Genomic DNA, 21,115 nt, shown 5'->3' with positions numbered 1-21,115 from the left:
TTGTCTAAATAATCACTATTTGTCTTCAGCAGAAGAAAGAATGTTTTACACATCTGGGATGGCATGAAGCTAAGGAAATGAGAAAACTTTCATTTTTTGTGAACTATCCTGTTAACTAACATTACAACATTCTTACTATAATAATGTCAACTTATAATTTTATTAAATACAATATTATAAAATCATAACAATTAAGAGTGCGGCCCTCGAGGGTATAGGAATCCAGCTTTACGGTCCCTGACCTTTCTGAAGTTGAGTAGCCCTGATGTACACAGTCACACAAAATGCAGAGTTTCTCAAATGGGGGTCAGAGATTTGTGATAGAACTGCAGGGATTTGTGAGATTGTGATACAACTGGCAATGCTGAATAAAATAAAATAAAATACAATGGTATTATAATTAGGGCTGTCAATTTAACACATTCATTTAACAATGTGATTAATTATATATAAATAACTGTACAAAATAAATAAATAAAAATGTGTTAAATAAATTAAAACACTTAATCATGCCTCCTGGCCTGTATGTAAATTCCATAATAAAAGTACATCTTTTCCTACCATTAGAGCAATTCAAGCTTGAAGTACATGTAATATACTGTATGTGTTTTTACGAGCTGCGTCAGCAGGGGGCAGTCAGCGCAACTCATACCTCACAAGCAGCACAGCCACAAAATGAGAGCAAGTAACACAGGACCTGTTCTTGCCAGATGGATGAAGCTGAACTACTTTTAACTTGACATAGCGTCCTAAAAAAGCTTTGTTTATGACACTGAAAACCAGTAAGACACTCCAAAGCTTTTACTTGTACAGCGTGTACTAATGTTGTGTTCATGTCATGTCAGAATTATGTTATTTACAAGTTTAGCATACATGAATGCAACCACAAAGTCAAAAAAGTAAGTGAAAAAGAGAAAGAAATGTGAAATTGCAAAATGGGTCCATTCATTCTAACTAAATTCACTGGAACCTACATCAGATCGTATTTACGATTTACGACCTCGTAAGTACAAACTTCCCAGAAGGACTTAAACGCACCAATAAACCAACAATATACTGACAAAAATAGAGTAAGGGGAACTAGGGTGGCACGATTTGGACAAAAAGTCATATTGTGATTATTTTAAAAATATTGCGATTCCGAATTGAACTGCAATATGATAAACAAAAAATGAAGTAATTCCTTTTGACCAAAATTTGGTAATGTTGAGCCAATGTTCTGCTGCCACTAAAAAGACTCCCCAAAATACTTGCGGAGAAGTTCTTCTTTATTCTTCGTTCAGAGTTAAAAAGAAGTTCTAAAAAGACGAGCAACGGTATACTGTTTGCGAACATTCAGACACCCGTCACAGCGTTTAAAAGCATTTAAATATGAGGTACATATTAAACTTAACTAATCTGACATTAAAATGTGTTATCATTCTATGAGTAGAATTCACATGAGGTCAGTAAAAGAAGCTTTAACCACTTAATGATGATTTAAAGTAATATATATGCAGTAGAAAAAGTTGAATTTGTCTTGTTTACATGATGCTTATGTGCTAACATGCTATACGCACCATAACATGTGCCAATTACACTCTGTTATTGTAATATATGATGACACCGATACTACTGCACAGTTGGGTGTATAAAAGAGTAATAATGGACAAAATACAAACAAATAAATGATGATAAGAGAGGCATATCTTTGGACAGATGTGTGAATGGCTTTTGCTGCAGATGGCACATTAGTGAATGGGCACTAGAGAGTATTTAAATAGTCTATAAAAGGATTCAAATCTAATTAAACAAACAAAAAAAACAAAAAATTAAAAAAAAAAATTAAAAAAAAAAAAAAAAAAAATCGCATGACATGGTCTTGCACGCCAGTGTGTTGACGTTGAATACTGACTAAAAACCATAAACGGTGGAGCTTCAGGTCACACCTTTCGATGAAGTGGACCAATGGCAGTAAGAAAGTGTTCAGCAGCCGGTAAGACTTTTTCCCTAAAAGTTCGCCCAGGCGAGCTATTCAGAACCACCGAAACCACTCTGACCTTTTTCATTACAGCCACAAACAAATAATTAGTCTTCTTCGTATTCACATTGTACCTGTCCACTGTATACCTGTTTTTGTCCACTTTGAGTTAATGTATCAGCACACTATTCATCATTCTAATTTTTTTGTAACCCAGTTAACCTGAATATTACATTATTGTAATATTATACTATTATATTAATTATTATTGTAATTATAATTTTTATTTTACAACAGTAATAGGGCTGGGCAATATGTCAAAAATATTTTAGCGATAATTGCTTTAAAAATATTGTGATATCCGATTACATCATCAACCCACCTGTGGTGAATGTTTTTGCTTTATTGATTTATTGAAAACACAAACTTAAAGGACATTTCTAAATTCAAACTGCACTTTAAACTAAACGAAAAAAAGCAATTAAAATAACAAAGTGATCAAAAAATCTTATTTAACCACCTCCCCAAATTCAAACATTTACCGTCTCCAACGACTCCATTTGCCATCACTCAAACATCCATCAACACAAATGGAAAATTACTAATAGTCTACAGATTAAGAACTAAAGACAATTATAAGTGTAAAGACAATGATAATCATAATAAATAAGCCTATTAAATTCCCTTGTGTTCCCAAAATAATGCTGCCAAATGTGTGTTCTTATCGAATTTGTGTTTGTATTGTGTTTTGGTAATACAGTTAATGCTGCCTAAAGAAAAGAAAATAGAACTCAATTTTAGGTTCAAGGTGAACGTGTCTTGTATTATTTTATGATTTAATCACTTTCGTCTTTGTTTCTTTACTACAAAGATATATACTACTGAACCTGCAGAGTTGCGTTCACAAATCATGCTAACCGCGTGGAAATAAAGCGAACTAAACTCACAGCACCTCCTGAGATGATCAGAGATCATTTGAGGCATTCTCATAGACAACATTATTCTTGCAAACAGTTTGAAAAAAAAAAAAGTGAAAGAGTGAAAACTCTTTACATGCATGTGTTCCACGAGACAGGCTTGTGCTGCACGCCTCTGAACAAACAGTGAATCAGACACGGGCATTGATGGCTATTCTTTTGTCTGTTCTTAAAAATATAATAAAGTGCGTTTCTTCAAGCACATATCTTTGTGACTAACAGCATTTCTTGTCATGTGTCACTCCGAGATGTCTTACAGGTCACCAGCCTGTTGCGGGTAGATGAGCAAAATTACCTGCGCATGCAAAACATTTGGACGAGGAGCTCACGAACTGGATTCAGCCTTGTCACATTTGGCGGGTGCTAGTTTCACACCCTGGCCACTGTTTTTTTTTTTCCCTCCCCAATTTGGAATGCCCAATTCCCAATGCGCTCCTATCAGATTACATCATCCTATCACCCAGCCCTAAACAGTAATATATTTCTGTAATTAAATCTTATTTTGCAAGGGGCATTGCCATGCGGTCCAGTTAAACCAAAGAGTTCTAAACCGTCAAGATTTTATTTTGGCGGACAAATGCATGAGTTTCTGTGTAGCTGAATTCACAACAGCTGGATAACATGCTCCTCATTTTAACAACTCCTTCTCAGTCCACAAATACCCAGTGCCATGAGGTGTATTATCTGTATTTGTATATTAATTTACAGTGGACAAACATTGCTCTTGTGAAGTTTGGCAATTTAAATATATACAACCAAGATATATACACTAACTTTGTCTAACATGCTACAATCCCAAGAAGCATTGCGAATGAAGTAACTGAATTAAAAACAATTGAAAAATACAAAACTATTGATTTATATTTGTTGATTATAATTATAGAAACAATATATTTTAATTATATTGCAAAATATTTCGTTATGTACAAATATTGTATAAGTTGTTTAAGGAGGCCGACTTAATTTTGTAATTCACAGTGCATCATGAGTGTGTGCGGTCACTGCAGAGCTCTTTTGGTGCGTTTTGTTCGTGATGACTAACTGATTCATGGATCTTTTCTCTCTAAAGTTTGCATGGGTAGTGTAGTTATTCACTATGAATTCTGCTATTAAACATCATTTTTTTTAAATAAAGTTGAAATAACACAGACTGATGGCTTCAACCGAAGCATATACAGTTGTAGTCAGAAGTTTACATACACTTTAGCCAAATACATTTAAACTCAGTTTTTCACAATTCCTGACATTTAATCGTAGAAAACATTCCCTGTCTTAGGTCAGTTAGGATCACTATTTTAAGAATGTGAAATGTCAGAATAATAGTAGAGAGAATGATTTATTTCAGCTTTTATTTATTTCATCACATTCCCAGTGGGTCAGAAGTTTACATACACTTTGTTAGTATTTGGTAGCTTTAAATTGTTTAACTTGGGTCAGAGATTTTGGGTGGCCTTCCACAAGCTTCTCACAATAAGTTGCTGGAATTTTGGCCCATTCCTCCAGACAGAACTGGTGTTACTGAGTCAGGTTTGTAGGCCTCCTTGCTCGCACCCGCTTTTTCTGTTCTGCCCACAAATTTTCTATCAGACTGAGGTCAGCGCTTTGTGATGGCCACTCCAATACCTTGACTTTGTTGTCCTTAAGCCATTTTGCCACAACTTTGGAGGTGTGCTTGGGGTCATTGTCCATTTGGAAGACCCATTTGCGACCGAGCTTTAACTTCCTGGCTGATGTCTTGAGATGTTGCTTCAATATATCCACATCATTTTCCTTCCTCATGATGCCATCTATTTTGTGAAGTGCACCAGTCCCTCCTGCAGCAAAGCACCCCCACAACATGATGCTGCCACCCCCATGCTTCACGGTTGGGATGGTGTTCTTCAGCTTGCAAGCCTCACCATATTTCCTCCAAACATAACGATGGTCATTATGGCCAAACAGTTAAACAATTGTTGGACAAATTACTCATGTCATGCACAAAGCAGATGTCCTAAACGACATGCCAAAACTATAGTTAGCTAATATTAAATCTGTGGAGTGGTTAAAAAAATGAGTTTTAATTACTTTAGTGCATGTAAATTTCTGACTTCAACTGTACCATCGATTATCAACCTTGGAGCTCACGGTAGGTCTGTCTTTAAAGGTTTATAAATTATCGTTAAAAATCTATTCCCTTATATAGAAAATGAATGGAATTTTACTTCCGGTACCAGACTATCACACTGTTTATACATTTGTAGCAGTCATAGTGGTGTATTTTTTTCAATAAAGATTTTGGCAGAGCAAGTAAAAATCTGAAATTACTGTCTCGACCGGACCAGCAGAACAAAATCCTTACTGTTGAGTCCTATAAAAGGAATGGAAGACACATCAGACTGTCAGAATATCATAGCTGAGAGATTCAGCTCTGTTTTATTGTCACATATTGCTAATCTATTCTGCTGAGCAGCAGTGTTTGGGTCATGCGATTAAAGAATTTGCCAATAAGAGTATCATCTAGCTCACTAAAGTACTGCCTCATTGAACAATCAATGAAAACAGTCTTTTACACTGGGGCCTGATGATTTATAAAGACAGAAAGAAAATAGTTTTAACTGTCTTCTGGCCCAAGTTTCAGTACACAAACATTCGAGCCAAAGTTCCAAGCCAAAGATGAAGCATTTAAGCAAAAGCCTATAGATCAAGAGGTTTGTAAGATCTTGAGAAACAAATTCAGTCCAAAAGTGTGTCCAGAATTTTCACAAGTCATGTTTTTGTCTCTGCGCATTACACTATGATAGGAGAATGTATTTTGACATCCAAAAAAAGTTCACACAGCAAATTTAACATTGCTTAAAAGTGCACATACAAGCAAAAGCACAAGTACACACTAAAGACATTCACACGTGTTTTACATCAGATGATCTCATGGACACAAGGTGCTTTTCTTCCATATTTCCTTCTAGATGTGAACTCTCACCAAACAAATGTCACCAAAACACCTTAGAAAAAGGTCAGCTTAGATCACACAGCATCATGGACTCCAAACCCGATTTCACGAGAAATTATCACAAAAGTACGAGGTGGCGAATTCGTGCATGTTATACACCCACCAATGAGAGACGCTTCCCTTGTGTCCTTTGAGTTCCCGATTTGCTGTTTCCATGTTAATCCAAAACAGTGTTTTCATATCTTTAACCCCTAAACCTAACCCCATCCCATCCCATCCCAACCCTAAAGCTAACCATAGAGTGTAACACCTTACCCTACCCAGAGCGTAAACATAACCATGATATTAATGTTAAAAGCCCTGATGTGTAATACTGAAGAAAGCGACACTTTAGGGCTTTGAATGTGTGTTCGTGAAGCGTATATGATGGCTTATGTGTTAGACCTATGTTTCCGTTGTACGAATTCGGGACATCAAACTACGAATGGTTTACTTACAATACGCGCTGGGATAGGAGAAAGTGTTTTACCATCCAAAAACTGGTTTGGGACACAATAACGTTCAACAAAAATGACGAAAAAGTCACTGACCAGCTGTATTACAATCATATCTTTTCATGTACAGTATGCTAATTCACACAGGAGAGGTTATCTTAAACCCTAGAATGCATATGCTACCTTACCCCACTCAAATGCATATGTGGGTCTAAAAAAAGACCCCCCTGAAATCCAGATGCTTATTCTTTATAAAACAACGTATTTTTTTCATGGAAAATTAACCGTAACGAAAATTGTATTTATAATTTACATTTTTAAATGGTTGATATCTTTTATTCAATTCTTAAGTTTCCCACACATTGAAAATGAAGTAGGACTTTTGGTGACAGTGTAAAAATGCCTGTATAACAGAAATATGGGCAATTTCCATGTTTGGGGGTAAAATATGTAATGTCTCAACAACTCTACCCACACAAACACATACATGTAAGTACAATGCACTAAAAATTATTATGACACTACACAGTATTTCTATACTACTATATGTAAATATATTTGTTGTTTGAAGTGGGAAAGGGTACTGACAAAAGAAAAGTTGCAGGTTCAAACACACTAAGAAGTCGTCCAGGAGCTATTACCATTGTGCCCTTGCTGTATTCTGCTAAAAGATTTGAACTCCAGACACTAATATAGTTGTGTGATGTCATTAGTACGAGACAGCTGCTGTTCAGTGAGTTACAGGGACACAGTAATCTCTTTGAACTACCATAAACTCTCTAAATCATGCCAAAAACTATGAGATCAGTTTTTAATCGCTGTGGAAGTTGTAGTCAGGCTAAACTCAAAGTCTCTCTGACCAACAGTATCGAAGACACTAAAATATGCAGGACAAATTTACACGCACAGTATTGGGGAATGAACTACAATCCCATGAAGTATTGCGAATGACATCATCGAATTAAAAGAAATAAATACTATTTATCTAAAGGGAACTATACATTTAATGCTCTACAGAGTTTTAAATCAACAAAACCGACCTCTCTACCCTAAACTTTAAAGGGATAGTTCACCAACAAATGAAAATTCTCTCATCATTTACTCACTCTCATGCCATCCCAGATATCCAGATGTGTGTGACTTTCTTTCTTCTGCAGAACACAAAGAAGATTTTTAGAAGAATATCTCAGCTCTGTAGGTCCATACAATGCAAGTGAATGGTGCATTGTGCATATTCAAGTGTGTGGCTTCTTCAGAAGCAATATGATATGTGTGGGTGAGAAAAAAAGCACTTAAATATTGATCCGTTTCTCACCCACATCTATCATATCACTTCTGAAGATATGTATTTAACCACTGGAGTCATTTGGATTACTTTTATACTGCCTTTATGTTCTTTTTTTCCCTTTAAAGTTCTGGTCACCATTCACTTGCATTGTATGGACCAACAGAGCTGAAATATTCTTCTACAAATCTTTGTTTGCGTTCAGCAGAAGAAAGAAAGTCATATACATCTGGATATCTGGGATGGCATGAGGGAGTAAATAATGAGAGAATTTTCATTTTGGGGTCAACTATCCCTTTATACCTAACCAATAGTGTCATGAAAATAAATGTGAGCTGAAAAACAAAATTGTTGAAGCAACCACGCCATTCTACGGTGCTTCTATGACACTTTCGGCTCACGTGTCGACTCACGTGCTCTTCAGGGCTCGTACTCTTCTCTACATCGTAAGTGCAACGCTCTATCAGTTGAGCTACTGCGCAATTTGATAGCATTTGAACAAGTTTGTAAATGTTCATATTCTCAAATGTTCAGTAAAAAGTAAAACAAGGGGAAGAAAATGCTTAAATATAGTTCTGTGTTAACATGGTGTTGCACTGGTACCACAGTAGTACCCCATACTCAAGCTTCCTAATAACAGCGATACCACATGGTTTTCATTCATTAGAGTTGTATGTACGGTAGCAATATGTAAGGGATAATGTACAGTCAGCCGGTTGTTATCGCAAAATAAACCCCAATAGAGTGATCACCCTGAAAGGGGTTTATTTTGCAATAGCAACCAGCTGACTGTACGTTATTCTGCTTATTACGCAACAACTAACTAATTACATGGACAGGAAATTATACTAGTGTGTGAGAAGAAAGAAATCACTGTATTTGTGCAGTTGTTATATCTGACCGCCAGATGGCGTCATTGACCAATCAGAAAATAAACTATAACAAAGACCCACGTACTAGGGGTGTAAAACTGCATCGATGCATCTGCCAAAGAAATTTCAGTGCATTGATTATGGAAATTAAGAATCGTAGCAAACCGTATATTATACGCAGATAATGGGTGGATGGATGCAGCTGAGTTCGGTTTTCGGTGTCATTATTCATAACTGTTTGTGTCCACTTGATGGAAGTGCTGTTGCTTTCTTACTTGATTACAATATATTATTTTTATATTGCTTTTATATCTCCATAAAATGTGTTATTTCTCCATAAAAGACGGGAAATTTTTTTATTATTGCACAGTGTCTTGTGAACAGAGCTGCCCCTCCATTCAGCCACCTGTTTCCCTATCTCAAAATGAATAGTGAACTCGCAGTTACCACATCCCATGTAAAACCACCTTAACACGATACTAATAGACTGTTTTTAAATCCATGACCCTGCTTGATATAAACATGGATCTTATCTTCCTGCACACTAAAAATGTCATTTGTACTGTGCTGTGTAAATTAAGAATGTTTAGTAGGGACGTCATAAAATATCAACATATCAATTATTGATTGCCACATTATTTTATCAATACTTTTGAGTCATCGATATATTAGGCCTAATTTGTGTGCTTTCAATTCACTGTCAGCTGCCTTCCATTCAATGTAGACTGATGTAATCGCATTGGGAGACCACAAGGGAGCGACATAACATTTACTGAAGCCAGTAGCGGCTAGGACAGCCATAGATATCTCACACACATTACGAGCTGATGGCAGTCCAAAGTTACTAAGGTTTTTGTACTCCTTCAAGAATTAACAGTGACATTGATGAGTTTGCAAGTCAGTGTATGAAACTGGTTTAACTGTGCAAACTGAATGATTAGAAATGGTGATGTTTATTATGCAATTTCTCTGTATGTAGCATTGAATAGGTCATTCATTCAAGCTGTCAAACCACAAAATGACATACTTGGAACTGAAAATACATTGTATAGGCTCCATTAAAGATACGTATACACAATATATAATCCAACAATGACTAGAGTAAATAGTCCATGTCCTTTGATAATGATTTGGGTCAAATTTAATGGAAAACTATGCAGGTTGAGCTCCTTGGCTCTGCAAAATAAATATTTGTGGTAATCAACATTATGCCACAAATGCTGTCGATTGAGCTTAACTTGTACTGAAGCCGGAACATTCCTTTAAAGGGATAATTCACCCAAAATGAAAATTCAGTCATTGCTTACTCACTCCTGTGTTGTTATAACCCTATATGAATTTCTTTCTTTTTTTAACACAAGGGGAGAAATTGTGAAAAAAAAAAAACATTGTGCTCAGTAATATCATATAATGGCAGTTTATGGTGACCACCACTTCAAGCTTAAAAAAAAACACAAAAGTATAATTCAGAAGTCTAATAAATTATTCCATGAGACTCATGATTGTTATGAAAGCATACGATAAGGTTTAATGAGAAACAAACTGAAATCAAATGTATTAAGTGAAAATCTTGTCCGACCGTTGGTCTCCTGTGCACGTCTCATGAAACATGACTGCACTAGAGCTCCCTGCACGAGAGCAACAGTAGTTACACAGCACTCGCGAGGTGGCGCGTTTAAGCCAAAACTTTTGTTTCACTTCAACAGGACCACCAACGATATTTACAACAGAACACAATACAGCTGCACACAAACCAGAGAACAGAAATTACAAAACATGTCTGAAGAGTTTGTAGTGGAAGAATTGATGCATTTCTATGCCCAGTCTTATTTGTTTGAAGTCCTTATTTGAGTCCTCAGTCAAAAAGTGTGATGGAGGAGGCTAAAGGTAGCTACCAGTACCGCCGCTCCCTATACGCATATTACGCAGTCTGCGTAGGGCACCATCATACCCAAGATGCCCTTAATCACATGTTATACCTTATTCAAGGACCCGAAAGCAGTTACAGAACACAGACGATCGCCTCGTGCTCGCACCACACATCATATTTTGGACTGGTGCCAGTTCATAGCGTCAAAGCAGCTGCTCTGCTTAACAAAGAAAAAAATCAATTTTATTGCATGTTGTTTGGCATCCGAGTAGGACATGTGACTGAAGCTACCTTCAGCCCCATCTCTCTGTTTGATTGAGGACTCCGGTTCAAACTAATAAGACTTGTCATTGAAATGAATCTATTTTCCAACTACAAACTCTTCAGACATGTTTTTTAAGTTCTGTTCTCTGGTTTGTGTGCATCTATGTTGTGTTTTTTCAGTTGTTAATATCGCTGGTGGTCCTGTTGAAGCTTTCGCTTGAACGCACCACCTTGCGAGTGGCTGCAGCATTCTGCTCTTGTGCAGGGAGCTCTAGTGCAGGCTGTCCCATGAGACGCGCACAGGAGACCAACGGTCGGTCAAGATTTTCACTTAATACATTTGAAGGGGCCTGGGTAGTTCAGTGGTAAAATGCGCTGGCTACCACCCCTGGAGTTCGCTAGTTCGAATCCCAGGGCGTGCCGAGTGACTCCAGCCAGGTCTCCTAAGCAACCAAATTGGCCTGGTTGCTAGGGAGGGTAGAGTCACATGGGGTAACCTCCTCGTGGTCGCTATAATGTGGTTTGTTCTCGATGGAGCGCATGGTGAATTGAGCGTGGTTGCCGCGGTTGATGGCGTGAAGCCTCCACATGCGCTATGTCTCCGTGGCAATGCGCTCAACAAGCCATGTGATAAGATGCGCGGGTTGACTGTCTCAGACGCGGAGGCAACTGGGATTCGTCCTCCGCCACCTGATCTGAGGCAAATCACTATGAGAAAAAGGGGAAAAATCCCCCAAAATAAAAAAAATAAAAAAAATAATACATTTGATTTCAGTTTGTTTCACAGCAAACCTTATCGTATGCTTTCATAACAATCATGAGTCTCATGGAATAATTTATTAGACTTCTGAATTATACTTTTGCATTCTCAAGAGGTGGTTACCATAAACTGCGATTATATCACTGAGCACAAATTTTTTTCATAATACTTCCCTTTGTGTTAAGAAAAATAAAGAAAGTCATAGAGTTATAACAACACAGGGGTGAGTAAATAATGACTGAATTTTCATTTTTGGGTGAACTATCCCTTTAACCCTGCCACTCACAGTTTACCAAAGTTGTGTTGAGAAGTATGTTTGAAAAGACAAAGACTATTGTGCAACAAGCAGCCCTATTTATATCTGAAAAAATCCCAATATATACTGATAATCATCTGGAAAATCTTCCGATTATCGATACGTGAAAACAGCATCTATCCCAAGTCTAATGTTTAATCTTTTTTCATCATATTTTTTTTAATAATTAGGAATCATTCCCAAAAAAATCTAACCGAATTTCACAATGCATCTACGCAATCGTTAGGTAAACAATTGTAATTTAATCAAATCACTGTCAGAGCGATGGCCAAAGACCTCCACCTAAGGGCTGTTCACACTAAACGCTTTTGCAACCATCAAGTTTACCATTTGTTTTTCTTTGTAAACATGCACTAGACAAACATCTTTGAACGTTTCACTGCATTTTGTTGTTTATTTAGCGTCTCATGCAAAAGTGTTGTGTTTTTCAGTGTTAACCTTTAAAAACACTTGAGACACCTGCGTTCTTGTAAACTTGTTGCGTTGCATCTAGCCTTTTTTAGCGCAAGAATGCGATCTGTCTGAAGTCATCGCCAGTGCTTGGCACACATCCAAAATTTGAATATACAGTTTTAGCACTTGAATGTGCATTATTATTTTAAAATCGACAAAATTTAGAATTTTAATATGACAGCCTTACAACACACACACAATCTAACACGTGCATGCTTGTAGACTGCAGATTCTTCAAGAGATCTTGCTCAGTGTTGTAGTGTTAAAAGAGCCTTACAAGCCCTGTCCTGTTAAACACACACACACAACCCTGTGTTCACAACTACAGAGAGAGACAGACAGTCAGATAACATTCGAGAGAGTCAAAAGTACCCATGTCTCATGCTCAGACGTGCAGTCGTGTGTGCGTGGCTCCGTCTGCCCTTAATGACGGCCTCTGAAATCTGATACCCCCTCAGGCTTCTGCAAACTAATGATTCTCTCTCTCTCTGCTAACCTCATTCTGCTCTCTCTTCACGCATTGTTCCGCTCGCACTGCCAGCTGTTTGTGACAGACAAATTACAGTGCACAAATTCAGACCTGTGTGGACAAATGACACACTTCGCCCCGCTGTGAAAGAGCAGCTGCAGAGACAGGAAACTGAAGAGAAACCTGGACCATGAACTCGGGATGAATGCTGCTTTCCTATGACTACTCATTCTTTTATAGGAATAGTTCACCCAAAAATTACGATTCTGTCATCGTTTACTTACTCATGTTGTTCTAAAATCATTTGACTTTCTCCTCCATTAAACACAAAAGTTGACTCAAGCTACAGAAAGGACGAAAAGGATCATAAAAGTAGCATGAAAGTAGTCAATATGACTACTGCACTATATTCCAAGTCTTCTAAAGCCATACGCTACCTTTGGGTGAGGAACAGACCAAAGGCATTTATACACTTCAAATGAAATCGAAGAAAGAGCTGGTGTGATGTGTTTTAGAGTTTTTTGCGGTGGTTAGGGCTGCAAGCATCACCGTGACAACCGCCCCACCGCAGTGGTAGAGTGCCACCGGTGGTTATGTACATGACATAAACATATCAACTTACATAAAATACCTTATGAAACATGAAATATATTCCTCAAATAATGTCAGTTAATGAGTATAATGACCTATTATATCTTTAGTATGTGTGTTGTGGATTCTTTATCACAGGGGAGTATTAATTTTCAGATTTTTAGAGACTACGTGATTTTGCACTACAGAGCGCATTGTTATGGTAACGGTGCATACGCATTTAGAGCGCAACTCAAGCCAAATGCACACCATGACTAGGTGTAACAACTACACGTCCAGTCATCCCCAACTTAAGTTACAATCTCGAAACGCCTTCACAAACTCAGGCACAGGAATTTATTCATGAGCTCATTCAAACAACATGAAAGAAAGGGCTTGCGCCCTTTTATGTGCTTTATCTAGAACTCTCAGATTAAAATTATAATATTAAATTAATGTTGTTAATATAGCTGATTAGGCTCATATATAGGCTGACACATTTAAAAAAAGGTGATTAAAAGCATTTCAGTTTACCGGGGATCATGCACAGGGCAATCCTCACAATACTCTACAAGTTCAGCTGTTCAAGCTCTGTTATGTGTTCGCTTCATTGCAGATGTAAGTTTTAATATTATATTTATGCTGTTAATGGCTTATTTATCTTATATATATATATATGATACATTTGAAAATGGGTGATTAAAAATGCACTTAAGTTTACCAGGGATTGGTGCTTTCATCTCTCTGAAAGACTACGGTGGTAAAATATTGCCACCATAACAGCACAAGCGGTGGTTTTTTAGAAATATTTTGCACCAGCAGTTAAGCACCTTCACTCAGTCGAGATCAGACATGAACACACAGAAGTGCAGAGTTGGCACCTATTTTTATTCTATCTTTATAGAATTATCGATATCTTTCTTAAAAAAACAAGTTTAAAACAACTTTTTTACGATCTTAAATTGATTCCTTTCACCAAATTCATCATTAAATACAAAAACAGAGGGTAAACTGCATATTATGAACACAATTAGCATGTTAGCGCCATGAATGCAGAATGTAAACATGACAGCCCTTACGAAAATCGAGAGTTCATGGAACATTTTCCGCAAGCGTGATCATTTTCACATGCAAATGAGCTTTGCGGCAAATTGTTCATTGTTACCAAAGGTTTGCCGGAGGTTCACCACATCGGCAAAGAGCTGCAAACTTCTGGCAAACATTTGCAGCGAATCAAATGCTCATTTGCTTGTGAAAATAACAAGCAGCAAATTTGCTGCAAAACTGCGGCTACTTTAGAATTTGTAAGGGAAAATGTATGACTGCATACTTTAAATCATAATTAAGTGGTTAAAACAGCTTACTACTGATCTTGTGTGTATTCTATTCAAAGAATGAGTCGTGTCGTCATTAGCTACGGTATGTTTCCATCCAAGTTGCGAATTTATTTTATGCGAAAAACCCTAATATCATAAAAACATGTGGCCTTTTCTAAACTTTCAAGATCTAGGTTAGTCACCTAAGGTTTGCAGGTTTGAACCCTAGCAAGGGCTGTTCCACTACCACTGAGCCCTTTTAACATTAGGTAAGTAGGACTATACCTGTAATAAGTGAACTGCAAGTTATTTTGGATAAAAGTGTCTTTTAAATGTTTACCGACTTAAATTTCAATTAAAGCCAAAGAGCAAATTGAATCATGTTGGTATTTGAGTGTGTTTGCTGTGCTCACACTAGCTCAGTCACATCAAGCATTAATTAAAATGTGGATTGGAATGCTAATGAATATGTGTAAATGGGGTCTAAGTGATAACATTCATTCTAACTGAATTCTTTGTCTTTGACTAGGCCATTATTTAGCAAAAAACAAGATACACTTGCAGGTCAATGATGGGCAATACATACGGTGCACATTTTGACCCTGAACACCAGCAGATCAGAGACTGAAACAGCCAAATAAAGAAAGAAAATAAGTGAAACAGTGCTGTACCATCCAGACCTACAACACTGATCACTAAAAGTGTTCTCTAGTGGATGCCACACAAGTTAGCAACAATCTCCAAAAATGTTGATTCCACACACTGCCATCAATACACAACACAACAGATCTCTAACAAAGAGGCCCATTCCACCCACTGTACCTGTCTGAACACATCCCCCACACACACACTCGTCATTATTGTGTCGGTGTGTATGGAAGGGTAAGTGTGTAAGCATTCACTGATGCCTGATGGTCTGCTTGACAACTGAAGTTCATGTTTTTTAAAACAAACATAATCACAAAGTCCTGCATGTCAGGTCCGACTCAATGGCATACAATGTACATACATACAATATACATCCCCTTTTTATTAACACTTTAATTCAGTGTGATTACTTATATAAAAAAATTATGCAATTAATCATGTCCCCGGACTGTAATAAGGAAGATTCCTGAGCAATTCAAGCTTGAAGAACCACCGTACTTCTCCAGTGGGCAGTAAGTGAAAACTTCAGCTGTATAGGCAACACACAGCTTATACAGAGAACAAACCAACCCTTCAGCAGGCAGCACAACACAAGGACGCGTTCTTGCATTCAAAACAGCTAGAAGGAGCGCAAATCCGAACTTGGGGATCTCAAGACGTGTTTTTCTAAGTATTAAATTACGTTTAACTTGACACAGCGACCCAAAATTTGTATGTTTATGGCGCAAAACAACCAAACTGAGACGCTCCAAAAGCATCCGTCTGGCACAGATGTACATTGATGTGGCCTTAGACAAGACCTTATAATAAATTGCAAAATGGATTGCTGTGAACTGTAGGCCAATGATTGGCTTATGTTCAATAATATGCAAATAAACTTTACATTGCATTCTAAAGCCACTTTTTTATTGTCTTATCAATACTTAACTCCTCTGCCACAATAATTTAATTCACTTTAATTATCTGAATACTATTCTTTAATAATATATACAGGTTTGGGGAGTAACGAAATACATGTAAAGGATTACATATTTAAAATACAAAATATAAGTAACTGTATTCCACTACAGTTACAATTTAAATCATTAGTAATTAGAATACAGTTACATTCAAAAAGTATGTTGATTACTGAAGAGATTTCTTTGCATTTTATTGTCATTTGTTTCATTTAATATTTAGTCCTTTCAGATGGAAAACATTTATACATATAAATGATGTGATCCAAAGTGCATTTGAACAGCGGTGAAACACTTTCTTATGATGTGTTACATTCATACGAGCAGACAGAGAAGTAAGTTTGAAGTAAGTTTGGAGCAGAAGAAATATATATATATATTGTTTTTAAATTGTTTTGGACTGTTTTGGTTTGTGAACAGCACAAGTTTCTCTTGTAAACAATGACGCGCTTCCTGACTCCTCCTCCACATGACGCGTGACCTTACCAACGAGCTTACGTCATCCCTCTCATGAGCGCACGTCACAGAGATGTACAGAAGTGAACATTTGTAGTTTGTAATTTGTTTTGTTTCTCAAAATAATCAATCGTTCGCGTTCAGAAGAACTTTATTTGTCGACTGGAGTCGTGTGGATTATTTTGATGCACCCTAAATATGCATTTTGGACCGTCAAAAAATGGAGGACATTCACTTGCATTGTTTAGAGGAGGAGACCTGAAATGAAATCCTAAAAGTCTTAAATTCTGTTTTGATGAAGAAAGAAATTCAGATACATCTTGGATGGCCTGAAGGTGAGTAAATTATCAGCAAATTTTCATTTTTGGGTGAACTATTCTTTTAAGAGAATGTATCTTAAATATGTGTATTTTGTATATGTGTATTTTTTTCACTTGGTTATACTTCTGTGAGTGCAGTAAAGACAAAATACACTTCTATTCAAGATCTAGTCTCTAATAGCAAGTCTAAATATCTTATATGCTGCTACTCAGATGAATGCATATTTTTTTAAAGGATTTTTAGATATTTTTAAATATTTGTATTTTTAATATTATATTCAACATTCTCAGATAACAATTTTTTATTCTGCAGTATAGCTGCTAAAGAAAATGTACATTGTTTTAGATATTTATATTGTGTTTTTTGTTTTTTAAATCAGCAAAAATAAAATCCAGTGCAAATGGAGAAGTACTATGATATACACCGATCATCCACAACATTAAAACCACCTGACTAATATTGTGTAGGTCCCCCTCGTGCTGCCAAAACAGCGCCAACCTGCATTTCAGAATAGCATGCTGAGATGATATTCTTCTCACCACAATTGTACAGAGCTTTTATCTGAGTTACTGTAGACTTTGTCAGTTCGAACCAGTGTGGCCATTCACATTCTGCGTTACCATCCACAGAACTGCCGCTCACTGGATGTTTTTTTGTTTTTGGCACCATTCGGAGTAAATTCTAGAGACTGTCGTGTGTGAAAATCCCAGGAGATCAGCAGTTACAGAAATACTCAAACCAGCCCGTCTGGCACCAACAGTCATGCCACACTCCAAATCACTGAGATCTAATTTTTCCCCATTCTGATGGTTGATGTGAACATTAACTGAAGCTACTGACCTGTATCTGCATGATTTTATGCACTGCTGCCACATGATTGTCTGATTAGATAATCGCATGGATGTTTGTTGGTGCCAGACAGGCTGGGGTTTTTGTCACGTTGCGGTAATAAGAATAAAGTATTTTTGGATTGCGAGAATTGGGTATGTAACTTATGAAAATAAAGTCACTATGTAAAACCTCGTCATGGCCATAAAACAGGCATCTTTTTATAAATGCAAAATAACATTTCTTGTTTGTTAGTTTTGATTTGGAGAAAAGTAGGACAAGGACATTTTCTTGACAGGTTTTGTGAGAATCCCCAACCCGTTTGCAAAGGAAATATTCTATTTCAACCATATAAAAAACACAGTGTTACCCTTTTATGTAAAACACTTCCATTTAATCAATTCAGTAAAATATCTTAGCCATCTGAATAATTACAATAATTACGCAAGTCTAAAACAGAATTTTAACAAACATATCAGATGTTAAATAAAACAGAAGAATTCACAGATGCATATTTTGCCCCCACATGAATTATGATATTTCTGTCACTTTTGATGGCATTTTCCCAGAGCCCCAATAATTTCAATGCCCAGATAATGTAACATTTTCAAAGACAATTAGAAAATAATAGATTTCCTGGCATGGACCAGGGTCAAAAATTAAGCGGGCCTCGGGGGGAAAAAATGCCCCCGATATTCATGTGGGGGCAAAAAAAAAAAAAAAAAAAAAAACTGCCCTGGTAATGAATTCTTATGTTTTTTATTTGTAACATCTGATATAGTTCTTAATATTCTATTAAAGCCCTAGTTATTCATATTAAGGCATGCATATGAGTTCATGTTTTTCAAGAATTTTTCAAGAATGTCCAAGAATTTCACACACCATTGCACTTGTGTATATGGCTGTGTGACAATAAAAGTGATTTGATTTGATGTTGATTTAATTCTTAGGGTAAGAGGTAATAGCCTAAATTCTCTTTTCTCAAGAATTTGCATCAGTTAATTGATTGAATTAATGTATTTGACACTGAAATGGTTAGGAAAAAACATGCCCTCATAAAAGTTCAAATATTGCCCCTTAAAGTAAAACTTAATTTCTGTCCCTAGTATGGAGTCACCCAAAACAATAGTAGGGTCAAAACATCTGAGACCACATTGAAAATCTGATGTTTTACATTTACACGTGGAAATATGCCGAAAGTTTTAGGATTCTGAAAAGTTTCAAACAAAGAATTGACTTCCAAGCCTGCAAGAGGCTCTTTGAAACATTCTCAAATCATTCCGGATAACATGATCAGGTTTTGTTCATTCTCAGATTCATGTGAACGTTTCAATTCAACATTTCACTCAACTTGTTATGCTAACAGTAAAATTTGTAATGAATAATGTCGTGTTACATTAGAAAAGAATGCTGTCACTAGTGGTCTCAGACTGTACAGATAAAGACGATCCGCACATTCATATTTGATGTTGTGAACTTTGAGAATGAAGCTGTGTCTGTGTTCAGTCTGCTCTTTGTTATGCTGAGAGAGAGCGCGCAGTGTGGGGCTGATGGCTCAAGCTGAGGTGAGAGCCGAACCTTCTTCTGAATCACAAAGACGCATTAACAAAGTGTCAATTGGCCGCAATTTTGCGCCAACGAGTCACCGCAGCCGCCCCACAACATTCCCTTTGTCCAAAGCGTTTACATTTGGGAATAACCTCGAGCCAACTAGATTTCAAGTATTTCAAATCCCGTATAAGATGCCTTTTACTCTCTAGTTACACATAAACACCGATCACACGACCGTACTTGTGTAGGCTACACTTCAAACACAAGAACTGTAGTAAAGTAAACCCATTACAGTGTTCACGTCATTTTGAAAGTTCAGTATCAGATTAGATTTCATGTAAACATGCAAAGCAGATAAGCGATTCTTCAATAATCGCAACGCAGGCGCGTACAAATCTTACCTTCACAATAACGCGTTGAGAGGAGCTGAGAGATATGATGAACACGTCTCTGATCTCAGTGCTGCAGCGTCGCGATCAGCGCACATTCTCCGTCTACATCCAGAAAGTTCATCAACTTCATACAATGTTTACGCTCGACGCGGAGTCGTGTTGGATCCTTCCTGCTTTCGTGTGTTTTACGAGCGGTGTGCGTGCGTGCGTGCGTGCGTGCGTGGGACAGGCCTGCAGTAGGAGGAGCACGCGCACTCACATTAGCGCATCATTTCCCAAAGCGTCCACAAAACTAGAGCGCGTCTACTATAATCAACAATTTTATTGTAGAACAATTAACATTCAACAAAGAACATTCACTTTGAACGTACCGATAAGAAGGGTTACACTTTAAGATATAGGCTAATAATATCTTAATAGCCTATGTTAATTATATTTACTATGACAGTTTACCCAAAAATGAAAATTCAGACATTGTTTACTCACCCCTATGTTGTTATAACTCTATATGACTTTCTTTCTTTTTCTTAACACAAAGGGAGAAATTGAGAAAAAAAAAAAGAAAAAAAAAGTTGTGCTCAGTGATGTCATACAATGGCAGTTTATGGTGACTACCACTTGAAGCTTCAAAAAAACACAAAAGTATAATTTAGAAGTCTAATAAATTATTCCATGAGACTCATGATTGTTATGAAAGCATATAATAAGGTTTAGTGAGAAACAAACTGAAATCTAATGTATTATTTGGTGAAAATGTTCACTGACTGTTGATCTGTGCGCATTCATGATAGGGCACGAGAGCAACAGTTCACACAGCCCCCTCGTGACAATGGGGCGTACAAGCGAAAACTCATTTTGTTTCTCTAAAAACAGGTCCACTACAGCGATAGTGACAACAGAACACAACATAGCTGCACACAAAACAGAGAACAGAACTTACTAAACATGTCTGAAGAGTTTGTAGTCTAAGAATTGATGCATTTCTATGCTCAGCCTTATTTTTTTGAACGGAGTACTCAGAAATCAAACAGAAACATAGAGGAGGCAAAGGGCAGTACAGTCACACCATGTCCCATACCTAACGGCAAATGACACGTGATAAAAGGTATATTTAAAAAAAATAAGACTGGGCATTCTTGTAGTAGTACATTGCCCGGTGTCTCATGTACTGAGTTTTCAGTTTGTTTCTCACCAGAACTTATCATATGCTTTCATAACAATCATGAGTCTCATGGAATAATTTATTAGACTTCTGAATTATACTTTAGAAGCATGAAGAGGTGGTCCCCATAAACATTTTTTTTTTCCACTATTTCTTCCTTTGTGTTAAGAAAAAGAAAGAAAGTCATATGTGTTATAACAACACAGGGGTGAGTAAACAATGACTGAATTTTCATTTTTGGGTGAATTAATTATTTTAGCTTAGTC

General features: G+C 36.9%; 1 protein-coding gene across 1 annotated transcript in view; it reads right to left on the bottom strand.

Moving 5' to 3' along the window:
- LOC127446833 (activin receptor type-1-like) overlaps positions 1–19,870 on the bottom strand; it is a 53,315-nt gene extending 33,445 nt beyond the window's left edge. Inside the window, exon 1 of the mRNA XM_051708111.1 lies at positions 19,697–19,870. The gene's annotated coding sequence lies outside the window, so the exon portion shown is untranslated. The remainder of the gene's footprint in view (positions 1–19,696) is intronic.
- Positions 19,871–21,115: the final 1,245 nt, after the last annotated feature.

This window comes from Myxocyprinus asiaticus, chromosome 10 (genome assembly GCF_019703515.2).
Source record: "Myxocyprinus asiaticus isolate MX2 ecotype Aquarium Trade chromosome 10, UBuf_Myxa_2, whole genome shotgun sequence".
NCBI classification, from domain to species: Eukaryota; Metazoa; Chordata; class Actinopteri; order Cypriniformes; family Catostomidae; genus Myxocyprinus; species Myxocyprinus asiaticus.
This window is presented reverse-complemented; position numbering and strand designations above follow the sequence as displayed.